This window comes from Zeugodacus cucurbitae, chromosome 2 (assembly GCF_028554725.1).
Source record: "Zeugodacus cucurbitae isolate PBARC_wt_2022May chromosome 2, idZeuCucr1.2, whole genome shotgun sequence".
Taxonomy (NCBI): Eukaryota; Metazoa; Arthropoda; class Insecta; order Diptera; family Tephritidae; genus Zeugodacus; species Zeugodacus cucurbitae.
In genome coordinates, this window is record NC_071667.1 from 37,216,063 (window position 1) to 37,235,871 (window position 19,809).

Sequence of the window (19,809 nt, forward strand, 5' to 3'; positions counted from 1 at the left end):
ATGAAAACGTCTCTCCCCTGTCGTATTTCCCCTGGCAAAATAACTTCCAGGGGAGAGAGTTAGAAACCAGGGGAGATACTATTCATCATGACACCCGGACCGGAAGTCGTGAGCTGCTTGAGTCTTGATACTTTCTTGCGTGAGCTTCTGAACATGACCCCTTCCCCACCTCCAGCCATCACCAGCATCAACAAAACCAAAAATATTAGCCTCGCACTCGAACGCAGAATCGCTCTTACCAACAGATGCTAGTTTGGACTGAGTGGACATTTAAATGTTAAAGTCCTCTCTCGATGAACCAAAACCAAACTCTACAAGTCCCTTATCATCCCCGTTCTGCTTTATGGTGCAGAAGCATGGACGATGTCAACATCCGATGAGACGGCGCAAGGAGTTTTCGAGAAAAAGATGGATTGATGGAACGATGAGCTATACGACGACACTGTCATATGTATTATAGTTCAGAGAATAAAAAGACAGAGGCTACGTTCGCAAGGTCATGTTGTTCGAATGACGAAAGCGCTTCAGCTTGGAAAGTGTTCGATGCAGTACCCGCTGGTGGAAGCAGAGGAACAGTAAGCCCTCCATTCCGTAGGAAAAACCAGGTTAAAAGTGACTTGGTTTATATTGGTATTTCCAATTCGCGCCAAACAGCAAAAAGGAGAGATGACTAACGCGTTCAAATAGATTCGCCTATAATCGCATAACGGTGCAAATAATATCAGGTTGGCCAGACTTTTCCCATGCCAAAACTTCTTTTGAAAGAGCAGAGGATATATTTAAAAAGTCAGAAATGTTTTTGAAAGATCTTAAGATTTTGTATTTAATATTTGTTTCGTTTATTTATGATAAAGAGTGAATTTATTGATTTGTTATATTAATTTTAGGGTTTATTCATATAGGAAATAGAGTACCTTTAATTTGTTATACTATTTTAAATTAATTTTTTGCTTTTGGTAAAATAATTATCTACCATAAACTTTACGTCTCTCCTCTGGCCGATGTATTTACCCTGGTTGTCGAAAAAGTAATAAAATATGTATTAAGTGACTTGCCCTTACGTGAGAAGATAAATAAAAGGGACAAAAATCTTAATATAGAGGTTTCATGAAAAAATTCCAAAGTATTTCTTTAGCCGTTTTCTCTATGCAATTGAAACCTCTTATCGTAGAATCATCCATATATATGTATATATATATATATATACTAAACATAAAATCTTTTGTTAGAATATACTTTTATCTCTTTATTATCCTTTTCAGATATTTGCAAACTTCGGAAGAAAAACTAAATCTTAAGCTGGATACCATCCATATACTCATATATAGTAAGGTAGCTATACTTGGTATGGGTGCGGGGAATCCTACCAGCAGTTCTTCAAGACATACAACGGCAATCGCTCATCAATCGTATAATACAACTTCGAATTAGAATAGAATTCGACGTATGATGGAAGAAGCAATCGTAGTCCTTTGTGTCAGGAAGTAACAAAAAACATGCACCTAGAAATACAACACAAAATATGCTACAACAACAGGTATTATTGAAATGAATTTAATTGCAAAACTAAAATAAAGCAATAATTTTGATATTCTTATTATTATTACAGCAACAACAAATAATACATATTCAAATTCACAACAAAAGTCAAAATCGCACAACGCAACCGGCAAATAACAAAGCTCCTCTCTCCTCTTTTACGGCATGTCTGTTTGATGATCTTGCTCGCTCTCTCTCTGTTCACGTATATACACAAGATACCTACGTGAATATAAAGGGTACGCAAGGATGTCAAAACGTTATAATTTTAATTTTTTAATTCCGAGTTAATTAAGTTTCACAATGTTAAAATTTGAAAAACATATATTGAAATATTAAAGTTAAGCACACTCAAAACCCCTTTTCTGGTCGCGGACGGCTACTGATACTACGGTGATCGGGGTTATCGGATATCGAACCACTAAGGTCGCTGGCGAAAACGATCCCGTTCGGATCTATCCCTTTTCCTCCCGTGGGTTGTGAATTAATGGGAGGCACGTTGGTAATTACGTGGTTGTTGTGTTGCATGCTGTGTTGTGTGGTTTGTGTGTATTATTTGTTACGTATGTGATGGCTGATTCTTCGATGGCGTGTGTGTGATGTGATAGGCGGGTGATGTCACAAGATGCTATGTCATGTGAACATCCCGGCCCCCCTAGGCGGATTAATCGCCTAGGAGCCGCTGAAGCTGTTGTAGCGTGCTAACTTCTACTCTCAATCCAGTTGAGCGTCGTTACTGATGCTGATGAGGTCGGCGTGACGGAGGGGTTTGCGAATGCGGACGCAAACGTGGTCGCGATGTTCTCTTCTGCGTTGGGCCAGATCGCGTTGTGGTCTGCGACGAATGCGAGTGATATCTTCCGCTGTATCGGCTCGTTTGGGAAACTGGTGGAAGATCTTATGATGTGGTCGGTGGCAGTATTGGCACATACTGTCGGCCCAGCAGTCGTTGGTGGCATGGTCGTCTGCCAAGCAGGCCATACAATGCCCATGAGCTCTTGCGATCTGACGGCATTGTGCTGGCTTTATGCTCTGTAAGATGGGGCATCTCTTAAGAGCGTGTGGGCGATGGCACAGATTGCAGCGTGGGGGCCCCTGATCCTCAATCGGCTGCTCCTCACCTCTATCCCTGGCTACTGCAGCGGATGGTGGTCCCATAACTCTTTGCGTCCTCGGAGCTGGGATGGGTGTCACTATCTCGGACCTTATTGTTTTGAGGGTGTTCTGGCTATCGTCTATATCCATTTCTATGGGAATATGAAATTTTATTAAAACTGACTTATAATTTGGTGTAAGGTAAAGGTATGTTTATATATATACATACATGTTTGATTTTACGGTTTTTGTGAAGGTTGGTCTTTGTTGTTTGGAAGAAAACATAATTTAACGAGTGGTCGAGTTAATATGCCGGTTTGCGTTCGTACATCGACTACTCTTGTGTGACCATCGGATCCTCTATGACCCTTTTCAATGCGGCCTAGCCGCCATTCTGTTGAAGGAAGGCATTCGTCCTGGATGATGACGCATTCTCCTGCATTGGGTTCCTTCTGGGTGGTCTTCCATCGATGTCTCTTGTGAAGATCTTTAAGGTAGTCTTCTTTCCATCTTTGGCTGAATTCATGATGGAGAATCTTGATTCTTTCCCATCGATTTGTTAAATTAAGGGAGTCTCCTTCTGTCTCAGGTATGGCGAGAAGAGGAGCTCCTCTGAGGAAATGGCCAGGTTTGAGGGCTGTGAAATCGGAGGGACTTGCGAGAGAGGTGATATATGTAGGTCTGGAATTTAGAACAGCTTCTATTCGAGCGAGTAGTGTGGCATTTCATAATTGAATTTATGATAACCTGCCGTTTTCTTCAAATGGGACTTAAAGCTTTTTACTGCTGATTCCCAGAGTCCACCCCTGTGTGGAGAACATGGTAAAGTTTATAAACTCCCTCTATGTGGCTCTTTGGGCCCTATCAACTGTCATTATCTGCGTACGCATCTTGTGTTTGTACATAGTACACTATACACGTGAATATCGTTCTTTTTATTTGTGGCTTTAGTCGCGGTTTAGAATATTCTTGTCGAACCATTTGTTGCATCAAGCGATGCTCACCATGCAGTGTAAGCTGGGTGATATATGTTAGAAATAAATAAGTAAAACGGGATTTCTCTGGAATAATGATGGAATGTCGTTCATTTTAACTAAGGCTGGAGTTCGCGTCGTCCAATTGCCCTGAGTAATCCCTTAGCGTCCAAGTATAGGTTTAAGACGAGAAGTGAGCTTCTCTTTACGAGAGGTAGTTTTTCAAGCAACTGTGACTTCTCTGGATTGAAATAGCGAGTTTGAGTGTATGTGATAAGACTAACTTTAGCATGTTGCAAGTCGAAATCCGTTAGTTGCATTCAAGAACAATGGGTATTCCTTTCATTTTTTGTTTAAGCCTTTGTGCATACAAGCGACTACCCTTAGTGCTCTAGGAAATGATGAAAATCGGTAGCGAATATCGTCCTCTTCGGGAGTGATATGAAAATTTTAAATTTTCCGGCGGTATTATATTCCGAGCAGGAGACTTTGGCCAGATTAATGTGAGATGGGTTTGAAGTATTGAAATTAATTTTGCTAACAGAAGAGCACCATTCAGTTCAAGCTGTAACAGACTGAGTGTCTTCAAAGGTGCAACTTTGGCTTTGGCTACCAAGAGGTGTGATGATATTTTGTTATCGTGCTGAATCCGTACGTATATTGTTGCGCAATAACCCTTTTCGGAGGCATCATAGAAACCGTGGAGTCTGCATTAAAGGGTGAAATTTACCCACCGAGGGATTCGAATTTCTGATATTGTGTGTAAATTGTTAGCAAATTGAACCCATTTAGTTAAACGTACAGGTTTTATCTGATCATCCCATTCAGTGCCATCTTGCCATAATTCTTGAATGAGGATTTTTGCTTGAATCATTATTGGCGAAAGCAGATATTGACTCAATTGTATATGAGAATTGATCTGTTATCGCATTCCATTGTATCCCTAGAGTTTTGGTTGCACTAGCCTTTTCAAATTTAAGAAAGTCTGCATCTAATAAGACTTCATTTTTTATATCTTTTATTATTTGGTGGTGATTGGATGTGATTTTCTTTAGGGTAAACCTGCTGATTTCAGTGCTTTGATCACTTGCCATAGTGATTCGCATGATAATGGAATACTGTGCCAACCTGAAAGGATATCGTCCACGTATGTTTGTGTTTGCAACACAGAAGATGCTAAAGGCAAATTTATTTCACATGTTTTTGCCACTTCGGAGGATGGAGTCATATGTAGAAGTTCACGTAAGTGAAGAAAGTTTCTGACTGTCATTCACTTGGGAGTGGCCAGGAACGATTCTTTTACATGTGGCTCAAGCAGCTCACGACTTCCGGTCTTAAACTAAATATCCTCTGGGTAGCCAACAGACATCCGTTTGGAGGCGAGCTAAAATGAGAAGGCGAAACCCGCTTATGCGGTTGTGCGTAGGGTTTGGGACCCACCACATAAAAACACCCCCCAATGAAAACGACGAAACAGCCTCGGATGAGATACCCCGATTTTGATGACGACCACTGCAAACGTTTAAAGGACTACTGCAATCCAAGAAATGCGATGGACGGGACAAGGACGGAAGAAGGTGGGTCCTTGTGACATCTACTACAGCGGCCATATAAAGGAGCGAGTTAATAACAATTGAGTCACTTTTGTATCTACTTTGCACCGTCAGGGCAAAGTTCCTTTATTAATACAAAACTAAGACTAAAGTACATTTTGATAATTTAGTGCTATTTATACTACTTTATGGTACTAGTTTCTATTTGCTGTCTGCTATGTTATTTGAAGATAGACACACTATCTACAGTCGATTGTTTGTCGTTACAAACAGTCCCGAGAGAATAGCGTGTAGGAGATAACACTTGTTATGTGTGATACCATATCTATTTCACACCATATATTGGAATTGCTTATCACTATTTGTTTATGCGTGGCTCGACATAAACAAGAGATGTTTTGGTTTTATTTGAGAAATGAAACGTTCCTTCACTCTCCCCTGTGTTAAGATGAAATGTCCTCATTTCAAGTCATCTGGGTTTGGAGTCGCCGAAGTTCGATCTCGTATGTTTGGCGGGATAATCGTTCCTTTTTTTCTTCTAAATGTACTCGATAGAATTCGCATAATTTTACAGCAGCATAGATTAATAAAGCTAAAGTTATTACAATAAGTATTAGGTACAATATGGACCTTTGTGGTTGTTCTTCAATAGGAATCAAGTATTTATACATTTTTTGAATATTTGAAAATGTATAATCTGAATTGGAGGTTACTATTTTTAGAACTTCTAATTGTTCATCTTGGTGGGCGTGAATCACATTTTTAATTTCCTGATCGTGATTGAAATATATCTTATTATCTAAATTAGTACTGTGATTAAATTGTAACAGGTTTGGACCGTTAACACGTTGTCCGTTCCACAGATGTTCTCCATCAATAATTATATTTCCGTGATCTAACACAATAAGTGGTCTATTATTTTCTTGAATAACATTACATTTTGTCTTGCTATTTTCAAGCAATGGGATGGTACAGTTGTCGGGAGACTCCTGTTTACAAATATTTAATCCCAGATAATTTTTACATTTGGAAGTTCTTTTGAAATTCATTCACATTTTGCAACTTGAGAGTCCAATCGGACTTTACCGTGTTTGTATGCTAAAGGTATTAAGTTATATAATTTACAGCGGTTATTTATCACGGGATATTTGTATATTGTAATTATAGCATCTTTGTACATGCATACATGAATATCAGAATATTCTAAAATATTAATTATGGGTATGTTAAAATCTTCTATGGAGGCAATTTCTTGAATGTCTTTGAGGTTTAGAGTAGCAGAATAAAAGTTTCCTGTTTTGGCAAAATTAATGGTATTCGTGATTGTTTCTAATTCCTTGTAAACTTCTGTAATAATTAATTCTTCAGTAATTGACTTTGGATCTAGTGTTTCTAGTATTTTTTCAAATTGACTGTTAATCTTCCGTTGTTGATTATTGTTTTCTATCAACTAATTGTCTTGATCTCTATAAGGTCGTCATGGTCAGGAGTACCGGTGACAAACTTGAGAATAGAACCTAAAAAGTTTAATGAGCGTTTGAGTCTACGATTAGAAGGTATAAGCTGTGTCTTAAGTGCCTATATTTTATTAACAAGAATTATTTCTTCTTTTTTTTCCTGTAACGTATTTGGATTTCATGATATTCTCATATGGACCTAGGATAGTTGACAAGTTTGCTACGTGGTACAGATAAGACGTATTTTCAAATAGGTAGACTGGTTCGGTCTCTGTTAAAACATACTTCTTGAATTTAAGATCTGTGATTAGATCAGAATGGGATATAACAAATAATAAAAATAGATTAATTAATACCGTCTCGGATCGCATTGTGTGGCTTGTTTGCGGATGTTGTCTTTATGAATAATTTTCCCTCTCGTTGTAAGGATCGTGTCCCCGCGATCTTCCTTAACTTTGTGCTGATTATATCGTTTAGCAATTTTATTCCTACGATCTGTTTTGGAATATATGATATCTCCTGGTTTATAAGTGATGTTTCTTCGTCCTTTGTTGTGGTATAGCAATAGCTTCTCCTGATTGTTCTGAAGGATTTCTTTAATCTCGGTATACTTTTCGCGATTAAAGATAACTACTTCAGGTTTGAGTCCAGTAGACGAGTGAATTGTAGAATTATATTGTCGGATGGCGTTAAAAAGTTCTTCACCTGGAGTCGTACTATTTTCACTAGCTAAACTCGTACTGATTTCAATTAACGTACTGTGCAACCGTTCTACTTGAGCGGTAGTTGTCGAGTGATTTAATGGTGTGGCAGTATGTTGTATATGTAGTCGAGTATAAACGGCCTTTGTCATGTTGCTGATAAATACATTTTCGTTATCAGTCATTAGATGTTTTGCATTTGGATACACTTGTGTAAGTATTTCTTCAATATGTTCGTGACAGTTTGCTTTAGTATGAATTTTTCGGAGATAGCAATACTTCGAATATTTGTCGGAAAAGCTTATATACATACAACTATTCATGTGAAATATGTCCATCTGTATATATTCTCCAGTTTTTGTTGGTATTGGGGTTTTTCCAATAGGTTGTCTGTTTGGTTGTCGTTCGTATTTGTTTGTCAAACAAATTTGACAGTCTATCGCTTCTTTCTTGCACATTTCTCTGATGTTAGGCCAAAAGTAGTTAAGCAATATTTCTGGCACATTGTTTATATAATTTCGGTGTGCACGTCTGTTTTTTCTGCTAATTCTAATTGTTCGTTTTGGTTAGTAATGTCAATTAGTAAGTTTGGTGCTATCACAAAGGTACAATTGGGAAAGTTGGAAATAATATCATCCTTAAAGTGGAATATTAACTCTTCATCTATTCTTAGTGCGTTAGTTATATTGGGTTTAACTACTTGTTGTAGTTTTGGTAAAAAATCTTGCTTATTTTTGTAATAAAATGTGTGACGCGTCCTACCTGGAAAAGTGGTTTGGGAGTCAATTGCCTCTTTTGTGGGATCTAGAATAGGTATTATTTGATTTTTGAATGAGTTCAAAGGTTGTTTCAACCACTTTATTTGGTCAGTTGAAGAGCTCTGTGCTGAATGTTGAGAACAATCTGTTGTATTCTTGATTTGTTGACGGGAGAGTGCGTCAGCTACTACATTTTGGTGACCAGGTTTGTAGACAAGTTTGGGACTAAATTCCTCAATAAAATTCTTCCACCTTTTTAATTTGGTATTCGGGTTTTCTTTTCCGAAATATAATGAATGAGTGATTGGTGGTCAGTATAAATGGTTAAATCAGTGATGCCGTATAAAAAATTGCGGAGCTTCTGTAGCGCCCACACGATTGCAAGAAGTTCTTTTTCATTTGTGCTGTAATTTTTTTCAGTGTCCGTTAACGTTCGAGAAATAAAAGCAATAGGTTGGCGAAATTGGGAGAAAACTGCACCAATTGCTTGGTTACTGGCATCGGTAGTTAGTTCAAATGGTTTGGTAAAGTCCGGCTGGTAAAGTTCTACCTGTTCTTGCACAGCATCTTTTATTTTTTCTATGCCAGTAATTGCCGCTTCATCGAGCTTTACTTCTACTCGCGCACTTTGATTTTTTGAAATCATTCCTGAGTCACCTCGTAGGTGTATAGTTAGTGGTTTAGTGATTTGTGCGAAGTTTTTTACAAATTTCCTATAGTAGCTAGCCAAACCTAAAAATGATCTGAGTTCTTTTAAGGTTTTTGGCATTGGATACTCTTTTATAGCTTGAATCTTTCTTGGATCAACCGTTACTCTGTTATGTTTAATTATGTGGCCAAGGTACTCAACAGAGTCCTGGAAAAAATGCGACTTTTCGTCCGAAATTTTCATATTAGCTTCATGCAGTGCATTGACTATAGTTCGAATATGTTCTATGTGTTCTTCAGGCGTAGAAGAAAATATTAAAACACCGTCTATATAAACGTAAGCAAATTTACCGATATATTGTCGCAAAATGTTGTCTATGCATCGTTGAAAGATTGAGGGTGCGTTCTTAAGTCCAAACGGCATCCTAACAAACTCATACTTTGCGCCATTCACTGCAAATGCGGTATTTTCGCGATCGGATTCCTTTATTAAAATTTGACGGAATCCTGATTCTAAATCGATGGTCGAGAAGACTTTAGCTGTACCTAAATTTTGAACTGTCATATTAATATCAGGTATAGGGTAGCGGTCGTTTATAGTATGTGCGTTAAGTTTTTGGTAGTCGCCCACCATTCTCCGTTGAGGTCTTTCATTCCCGTCTAATCCTTTCTTTGGAAGAAAAAAGAATTCCAAATAGGGGAATTGTACGGACTTTTACTCGGCTGAATTATTCCATTTTCTAAAAGCCTATCTATTTCATTATTGACGAAGTCATGGTCTGCCACGGGGTAAGGGTATTGTTTTGTCCAAATAGGATCTTCTGTTTGCGTCCTAATTGTAGCTTGGATAGTAGTTGTGAAGGGTAGGGTGTCACTAATATTTTCATTTGCTTTCATTATTTCCTTAATTTCCTCCTCATACTTGGCATTATCTACAGTATAATTAATGAAAGGTTCCTTTTTTCCTGCTACTTTCTTCTGGTACTTTAAACTATAATCAAAGAGCTTAATCTCTCCCTTAATTAATCTGAGACCTTGTTCACCTAAGATTATGTCGAATTCTTTTAATTCGCTTATTTCAAAGAATACTAAGTGATGCCCGTACATTGTGATCACTTTTTTTGAATGTATAACCGAATAGCCATGTAGAGTTTTTTTTTCTAAATGGTTTTATTGATACTGACTTACCTATGTTACACTATGTTCTTACTAATGTAGTTATTTGTGGATCCAGTGTCCACTAGTAAAGTGACGGGTGTGCCTGTTAGTCCGCATTTCGTCTGGATGCATGGCAACCCGTTTATTCGCCTAAAAAAGTACTGCCAGATTCAAAATTTTCCTCGTAGTTAGAGATGTTCACAGATTCTATGTCAGCTTGTTTGGTTTGGTTGATACGCTGTACTTTATTGTGGTTAAAGTTTTGGGATGATACGTTTCTCTCCCTTTTAAATGGATTTTGTTGGTGAGGCGGATTTCTTGGTGAGTTTTGATGCGTTTGCTTCACGTATTGGTGTGAAAAGTCCACTTCCATTGGTATAGGTTTCGATTGTTGTTGGTCATTTCGCTGGATGTAGCTACCAGAGTTATGTTTCCCTCTCTCTTCATCCGTTGGTTGCCGTTGAGGATTAACGCGATATGCTGCTCTCAGTTGATGATTATTCTTTGGTGATAAGAGGTTGTCTGATCTTCATGTCTTGAATCATATCACGGGGAACAGTGCTCTCGAAGTGTAGATCCTGATTATCATGGTAGATGGTACAAGCAATCGCATATGCTTCACCAAGGCTCTTTGGTTTATTTGAATAAAGTATACCTCTGGTGTAGTTGCTCCGGAGTCCCATAATAAATGTGCGGATGGCGTCATCACTCACGTCCGATAATCTTCCAGCTCGCATATTATCTTCCATTGTTTCTATTTTTTGTTGAATCAATGTTAAGGCTTGATGTATTTCGTCGTGGAATTCAGTGAGAGTTTTACATCCTTGCTTTTTCTTCATCATTATTTCTTTCAGGACATGTAGTGGTCGTTTATCCGAATAGGTATAATCCAAGCGGTTGATTATAGCATAGAAATTAAGTTGAGTTCCATTAACTGATAGAACTTTAGAAGCAGCTCCTATTATTTTTGCTCTGATTATGCATACGCAATTGCAATACTCAGGGCTGTATATAAATTCTTTTATATTCTCCATCTGTGTCCACACCTGGGTGCGGCAAGGGTTATATTCGCCCTCTGCTCCGTCAAATGTTGGTAGGCATTTAAAAATTTCTGTGCTTATTTGGCTTGCTTGTGTGATTTGTGATTTTAGAGCAGGCATAATTGGTACCGTGGTCATCGAAAACTGAGACTGTGTCCTTAATGCATCGAAATCGTTTTTTAACGAATTGAGTTGAGTCGTAAGGACATCAATGTGTGCTTTGAGTGCTGCTGCTTCAGTCATCTTAATAGCTTTTGCTTCTAGTTGGAGTATATCTTTGTTGTCGTCAACGGCTGCTTTCTTGCTGTTTGATCGAGGTGTAAACATGTAATCATCTTTCTCAAATTACTGTTGTTTCGTTTTTGTTGGATTCAGTGCTGTCCGCTTTTTTAGGATCTGCTTTGAATAGTATGCTACTTTTTCAAGCACTTTGTATCGGAAGTCCTACTTCCCGTGGTCTTTTAATAATAATAATTAATTTATCCTTCTTTAGGATCGCGGAGTTCCTGTCTTTTCAAGGATGTCCTGGCCTTTTTTTGATAGCAAGTAAAAATTTGCTATCCCGGTTGAGCCCCCAGTTAAACACAATTGAGTCACTTTTGTATCTACATTGCACCGTCAGGGCAAGTTCCTTTATTAATACAAAACTAAGACCAAAGTACATTTTGATAATTTAGTGCTATTTATACTACTTTATGGTACTAGTTTCTATTTGCTGTCTGCTATGTTATTTGAAGATAGACACACTATCTACAGTCGATTGTTTGTCGTTACAAACAGTCCGGAGAGAATAGCGTGTAGGAGATAACACTTGTTATGTGTGATACCATATCTATTTCACAACATATATTGGAATTGCTTATCACTATTTGTTTATGCGTGGTTCGACATAAACAAGAGATGTTTTGGTTTTATTTGAGAAATGAAACGTTCCTTAACTAGCGCAAATTCGGTGTGGGATTCGTGGTGGGAGAGAGACTCCGTCGTCCAGTCCTGGCATTCACTCCGGTGGATGAACGTCTAGCCACAATCCGCATCAAAGCGAGGTTCTTCAACATGTCGCTGATTTGCGCCCACGCCCCGACGGAAGAGAAGGACGAAGTGATCAAAGATACCTTCTATGAGCGCCTAGAACGTATCTATGAGCGCTGCCCCCGCCACGATGTCAAAATCGTGCTTGGCGATTTCAACGCTAGGGTGGGTAAAGAAGGTGTCTTTGGCACAACAGTCGGAAAATTCAGCCTCCATGACGAAACATCACCAAAGGTCCAATCAGTTTGTTGACGGTGGGCTTTAGTCTTTCACACAATACGCTCGACAGAACCTTATACGCGATGTTGAGGAGGCTTATCCCACGGTAATTGGCGTAAATTGTGGGGTCTCCCTTTTTGTGTTTTGGGCAGAGTACACTCTGACATCGAGAAGCTGCAATCATAACCGACAGCCGAACGATTTTCTACTCGACTTGCACTCCTGCTCTCTGAGAGCACTCATCAGCATCTCGGTATAAGGGAGCTGTGGGACGGCATATCAAACTCCTTACGTACAGCTGCAACCGAAACCATTGGTTTCGGAAAAGCCAAAAAAACAGCTGGTATGATGAGGATTGTCGTCTCGCAGTGGAGAGAAAACAGACTGCCTACCTCGCAATGTTTCAAGACCGGAGCACACTCCTGTAGGACCCCCAGAGGTGATCTAGTTATTGATCACCAGAGTATACTGAGTTTGTGGAGGGAACACTTCTCCAGCCTGCTGAATGGCAGTGAAAGTACAGCAACAGGAGATGGCGAACCCGATTCCCCAATCGACGGCGATGGAGCAGATGTTCCATTGCCCGACCGTGAAGAAATTCGAATAGCAATTACCCGCTTGCAGAACAATAAGGCGGCGTGGGCCGACGGATTACCGGCCGAGCTATTCAAATACGGCGGCGAAGAGCTGATAAGGTGCTTGCATCAGCTTCTTTGCAGAATATGGTCGGAAGAAAGCATGTCTGACGATTGGAATCTCAGTGTACTCTGCCCAAAACACAAAAAGGGAGACCCCACAATTTACGCCAATTACCGTGGGATAAGCCTCCTCAACATCGCGGATAAGGTTCTGTCGAGCGTATTGTGTGAAAGACTAAAGCCCACCGTCAACAAACTGATTGGACCTTATCAGTGTGGCTTTAGACCTGGAAACTCAACAATCGACCAGATATTCACCATGCGCCAAATCTTGGAAAAGACTCGTGCAAATAGGATCGATACACAGCACCTTTTTGTCGATTTTAAAGCTGCTTTCGACAGCACGAAAAGGAGTTGCCTTTATGCCGCGATGTCTGAATTTGGTATCCCCGCAAAACTGATACGGCTGTGTAAACTGACGTTGAGCAACACCAAAAGCTCCGTCAGGATCGGGAAGGACCTCTCCGAGCCGTTCGATACCAGACGAGGTTTCAGACAAGGTGACTCACTATAGTCCGACTTCTTTATTTTGATGCTGGAAAAAAATTATAAGAGAATAGCGTGTAGGAGATAACACTTGTTATGTGTGATACCATATCTATTTCACAACATATATTGGAATTGCTTATCACTATTTGTTTATGCGTGGTTCGACATAAACAAGAGATGTTTTGGTTTTATTTGAGAAATGAAACGTTCCTTAACTAGCGCAAATTCGGTGTGGGATTCGTGGTGGGAGAGAGACTCCGTCGTCCAGTCCTGGCATTCACTCCGGTGGATGAACGTCTAGCCACAATCCGCATCAAAGCGAGGTTCTTCAACATGTCGCTGATTTGCGCCCACGCCCCGACGGAAGAGAAGGACGAAGTGATCAAAGATACCTTCTATGAGCGCCTAGAACGTATCTATGAGCGCTGCCCCCGCCACGATGTCAAAATCGTGCTTGGCGATTTCAACGCTAGGGTGGGTAAAGAAGGTGTCTTTGGCACAACAGTCGGAAAATTCAGCCTCCATGACGAAACATCACCAAACGGTCTGAGGCTAATCGACTTCGCTGCGGCCCGAAATAATGGTCGCCTGTAGTACTAGATTCCAGCATAAGAAAATCCATCAAGCTACTTGGCTGTCCCCGGATCGAATCACTCGCAACCAGATCGATCATGTTGTGATAGATGGACGACATGTCTCCAGTGTTTCTGATGTGCGTACGCTTCGTGGTCCCACACAAGGAAGGTTCGACATCGAGAAGCTGCAATCATAACCGACAGCCGAACGATTTTCTACTCGACTTGCACTCCTGCTCTCTGAGAGCACTCATCAGCATCTCGGTATAAGGGAGCTGTGGGACGGCATATCAAACTCCTTACGTACAGCTGCAACCGAAACCATTGGTTTTCGGAAAAGCCAAAAAAACAGCTGGTATGATGAGGATTGTCGTCTCGCAGTGGAGGGAAAACAGACTGCCTACTTCGCAATGTTGCGATCGACCGCAACACGAGCGGGATGGGAAAGATACCGAGAGCTGAAGAGGGAAGCGAGACGCATTTGCAGACAAAAAAAGAAAGAGGCCGAAATGCGTGAGTATGAAGAGCTTGACAAGCTGGCCGACAGGGGTAATGCTCAAAAATTTTACGAAAAGATACGGCGACTAACTGAAGGTTTCAAGGCCGGAGCACACTCCTGTAGGACCCCCAGAGGTGATCTAGTTATTGATCACCAGAGTATACTGAGTTTGTGGAGGGAACACTTCTCCAGCCTGCTGAATGGCAGTGAAAGTACAACAACAGGAGATGGCGAACCCGATTCCCCAATCGACGGCGATGGAGCAGATGTTCCATTGCCCGACCGTGAAGAAATTCGAATAGCAATTACCCGCTTGCAGAACAATAAGGCGGCGGGGGCCGACGGATTACCGGCCGAGCTATTCAAATACGGCGGCGAAGAGCTGATAAGGTGCTTGCATCAGCTTCTTTGCAGAATATGGTCGGAAGAAAGCATGTCTGACGATTGGAATCTCAGTGTACTCTGCCCAAAACACAAAAAGGGAGACCCCACAATTTACGCCAATTACCGTGGGATAAGCCTCCTCAACATCGCGTATAAGGTTCTGTCGAGCGTATTGTGTGAAAGACTAAAGCCCACCGTCAACAAACTGATTGGACCTTATCAGTGTGGCTTTAGACCTGGAAACTCAACAATCGACCAGATATTCACCATGCGCCAAATCTTGGAAAAGACTCGTGCAAATAGGATCGATACACAGCACCTTTTTGGACGATGTCAACATCCGATGAGACGGCACTAGGAGTTTTCGAGAGAAAGGTTTTGGGGAAGATTTATGGTTCCTTAAACATTGGCAACGGCGAATACCGCAGACGATGGAACGATGAGCTGTATGTGTTATTCAACGACATAGACATAGTCCAGCGAATAAAAAAACAGCGGCTACGCTGGCTAGGTCATGTTGTCCGAATGGACGAAAACACTCCAGCTCTGAAAGTGTTCGATGCAGTACCCGCCGAAGGAAGCCGAGGAATGGGAAGGGCTCCACTCCGTTGGAGGGACCAGGTGGAGAGGGACCTGGCTTCGCTTGGTATAACCAATTGGCGCCAAACTGCCAGAAGGAGGGATACGTGGCGCGCTGTTTTGGACTCGGCTATAACCGCGTAAGCGGTGTCTACGCCAGTCAAGAAGAAGAAGTTTTTGCCACTTCATGTAATGTTCCATTGACCAAATAGGGTGCGCAATTGTTTGTAGTCGCTAATTGGACTATCGTTTGATTTGGGGAAGACAATGCGTTGGAAATCTTGGTCATCTTCATGAACTAGAATTTGTGTATCCTTTTTTTCTACATCCCCATTGAAAACGTATTTAAACATTTATTCGTCCATCACATTGTCACTTTTTTCTAGGCTTAAAAATTGCTGGACCGCTGATATTCTAGAGTGGCCTAGAACTGTGGTTTCTGGAAAAGTTGATTTCAATGGTAGTCGTACAACATAATGACCATGTTGGTTTCTTGTGGTTGTAGACTTGTAATAGGCTTCGCATGCCTGGTCCTCTTCTGAAGGTTGGATAGTCTGAGGTAATTCTTTTACTTCCCAGAATTTTTTAACTTCGTTATTTAGATACTCGTTTGAGATATTTTCCACTTGAGTGGTGAGAGAATTGATTCTCAGTGACTTGGCCACTAATAATCCATCCAAGTATTGTATTTTGGGCTAACAATTCATTGGAGATTTTCTCAACGCTAATTATTTGAGGTATTAAGTCACTGCCTAATAATATGTCGATTTGCGATGGGGTGTGACAGTTGGGATCTGTAAACTTCAGATGTGAGCATTTTTCCCAGTGTTCTTTATTGACTTCATAGCTTGGAAGCAGATTTGTAAGTTGCGGTAGAACGATGGCTTGTGCATCTATTCTAATATCAGCTCTTGGAGATACAGTGGAACTTCTCTAACTCGAATCACCATAATTCCCAAAAAAACTTCGAGTTAGAGAGACTTCAAGTTATAGCTGGAAATATAGATTTATACACAGTTTTATTTATTTACATCGCAAAGAGTTTTATAAAATACGATGAAACATGTATTCTGTAATTTTGTTGGGTGCAGTTTGCTATTGTTTGGCTCTTAACGTCTGTATCCCAGGCCTTTGTTACATGATTTATGCAATCCATAAGTGTAATATTATATTTTTTGTTCGCCTCCGTAGGATATAGAGGGACTCTTTTAAAATTCTGCTATGGTCGAAAAGTTCGATTTATGGAAGGAAATTTGTATAGAATTTGCCTTTCACTTCAACTTCAAGAGTTCGAGATATGGAAGGAAATTTGTATGAAATTTTATTGCCTATTGCCAATTCAAAAGTTCGAGTTATGGCGATCTTCGACTAATAGAAGTTCGAGTTATGGAAGTCCCACTATACTATGGTGATTAGGCATATTTTGTTTGAATTTTGAATAATTCTGCCCATTCCCGAAATTTGAATGTTTTATCGGCAGTTTGAGCCGATTTTGAGCCTTTGCAGATATAAAGGATCTTTGAGAGCCTTGATCTATTAGTGCTCTTAGTTTGAATAAATCACCCTTATGTTCAATGGTGATGAACGCAGGGGGTAAAAGAATTTTGCTTTAATTTTCTGAATGAAGCGCTTGCATTTTTGCTATTTTAGAGCAACATGGTTGTTCTTCCCTTTTTCGGGATTTGATGTTTAGGGATTATTTAATGTGGTCGTAGCGACTAACCCCGTGGTTTTATAAAACTGATTTTGCTTCATATTTTGAAAATATGTAATGTGAAGCAATGAGTGATGTTTTCGTTAACAATACACACAATTAAATTTGATTTCATAGTCTTTAGTCGTATGAGCATTGGACAGTTGATACAAAGTTTATGTTGTCTGACAAGATTGTTCCTAGATCTTATCTTATGGCCCCCCTTACAAAGTTCACACAATGATTGCCGTTGATTATTTTGATTTGACACTAATGTGAGACTTTTATTGACGTATCTATTGTATTGCATATTATTGCTGGTTTGAGGTTTAAACAAGTTTTTACTGGCCTCATTTTGATGACTTGTTAGATTTATATTTTTTCTGTCCATTCGCTCAGCTATCTCATACTGACCAGTGAGGAAAGTTTTCAGTTGCTGCCATGTGGGCATTATTCTTCTATCCGCTAGAGATTGTTCCCATCGTAGTAACGCAGCCTCAGGAAGTTTTTTTGCACAAATAGTTACTATCATATGGTCCCACGATTCTACGGGGGCATTTTGTGTTTTTAACACTGATAGGCGATTAGTCACTGTCGAGTAAAATTTGTGAAATTCCTGGATGGTTTCTTGTTTAATTTTCGGGTAATGTATTATAGTTTTTATCGGGTTTTCTATCATTACTCTTTTATTTCCGTATCTTTTGACTAGTGCTTCCCAAGCCAGCTTAAAATTTTCGCCATTTAAAGCGAATTGCTTGACGATAGCTTTTATGCTTCCGCTTTAGTGTAGGATGGTTTATGTAAAAGGCTGTGAAAATGTCACGGAAGGACGGCCATTGGTCATAACATCCATTACAAACTTCAGTATCACAAGCTGGTTTATTTAGATGCATGCCTTTATCTAGGTCTTCTTTTGTTGTTGTGAATACTCTGGGAGGGGGAGTAGTGGCGCTATTTGGCCTTAAAAATCCAATTGTTCCCTTATCATTCCCTTTATTAGTTCGTGCTGATCACAGCAGTTAACATTTTTGGCTATCGCCGAAGCTTTTATGTTTTCTGGGAGTTCAGCGTCGTCAATTTTTTTTTTTTATTAAATATGGCTGAAAAATTGTTTACAGTGTACCAAATTATCGTATCTTTTGTTCACTCGCACTTAATTTGTATATTTGTATCTAATAAGTTAAGAACGCGAACAAAAAGAAAATCGTGTTAAGCTGGATGTTTATATGGATTTTATTTGCATGTGCTTGCATATGCTTATGCGTTATGCATGTATGTTTGTATGTTTTTTTTTGTTTCGTTCGTATCACTTTAGCTTCGTATAATTGTTATATTATATATGTAGGTACATTTGTAATATATAGTATATGAAGAATGCATTTAGGTATAAACGTGTTTATATGTTGACAACCACTCGACGAGAACGCGGAAAAATGGTAAAATATTAAAAAATATGTATTTTGTATGTATGTTTTACACAATATAGGTATGTATGTAAATTTTGTATTTTTCTTTTGTAGAGAGTAAATGAGAGATATGGTGAGAGATAACAGGTAATACAGTGGAACTTCTCTAACTCGAATCACGAATGTAAAATATAGTTTTATACACAATTTTATTTATTTACTTCGCATACCATTTTTTTAAATACGTTAAAACATGTATTCTGTAATTTTGTTTGTTGCACTATGCTTTTGTTTGGCTCTTGACGTCTGTATCCCATGCTTTTGTTTCATGATTTCTGAAATCCATTAGTGTAATATCATATTTTTTATTCCCTTCCATACGATATAGAGTGACTCTTCAAATCCTGCCTCGATAGTAAAATTTTAAATTTTGAATTATGGCCTAACCAAAAAGTTCGATTTATTGAAGGAAATTTGTATGAAAGTTGCCTTCTATTGCCTCTTCAAAAGCTCGAGTTATGAAGAACTTCGAATTATAGAAATTCGAGTTAGGGAAGTTCCACTGTATTTAATAATCATCCAATATAAATGATGAAATAAAGGATAAGGATAGACAAGTATATATGTACATATGTATGTAAGAAGGTATTTATATATTAATAACCTTTCTATGAGAGCGCGGAAAAAATTTAATAAGCGATGTTAATATATTTATATATATGTATATTTTGTATATAAGCTTTCAAAATATATAGTTATGTATGTAAATACAGTAATCCCCGGTTAAGTGCCCCCTCATAAAATACATGACTTCTGAGACACTTAAGCGGGAAAGGCACTTAATGAATCCCGCTTAAGTGCCTCGAGGTACTTACCAAACTTAAGCGGGGATCATGTGCGGTTGGAGATATTCATATGTTTAAGGGCATATGTGTACATATAGGAGGATGGGATCATGTGTAGAAGTTCACGCAAGTGAGGAAAGTTTTTGATTGTCATTCACTTGGGAGTGACCAGAAACGATTCTTCTCCACATGGTTCAAGCAGCTCACGACTTCCGGTTTTAGACCAAGTATCCTCTGGGTAGCCAACAGACATCCGTTTGAAGGCGAGCTAAAGTGAGAAGGCGAAGCCCGCTTATGCGGTTGTGCGTAGGGTTTGGGACCCACCACATTAAAACGAAGTACCAATGAAAAATCGACGAAATATGTGTACATACATAAATGAAATTAGTGTTTTAATATTGTTATTTTATTTTATTCTTTCCTTCTGCCTTTGCTTAATTATTGTAAGCGATCCAGCTTGTTGCTTT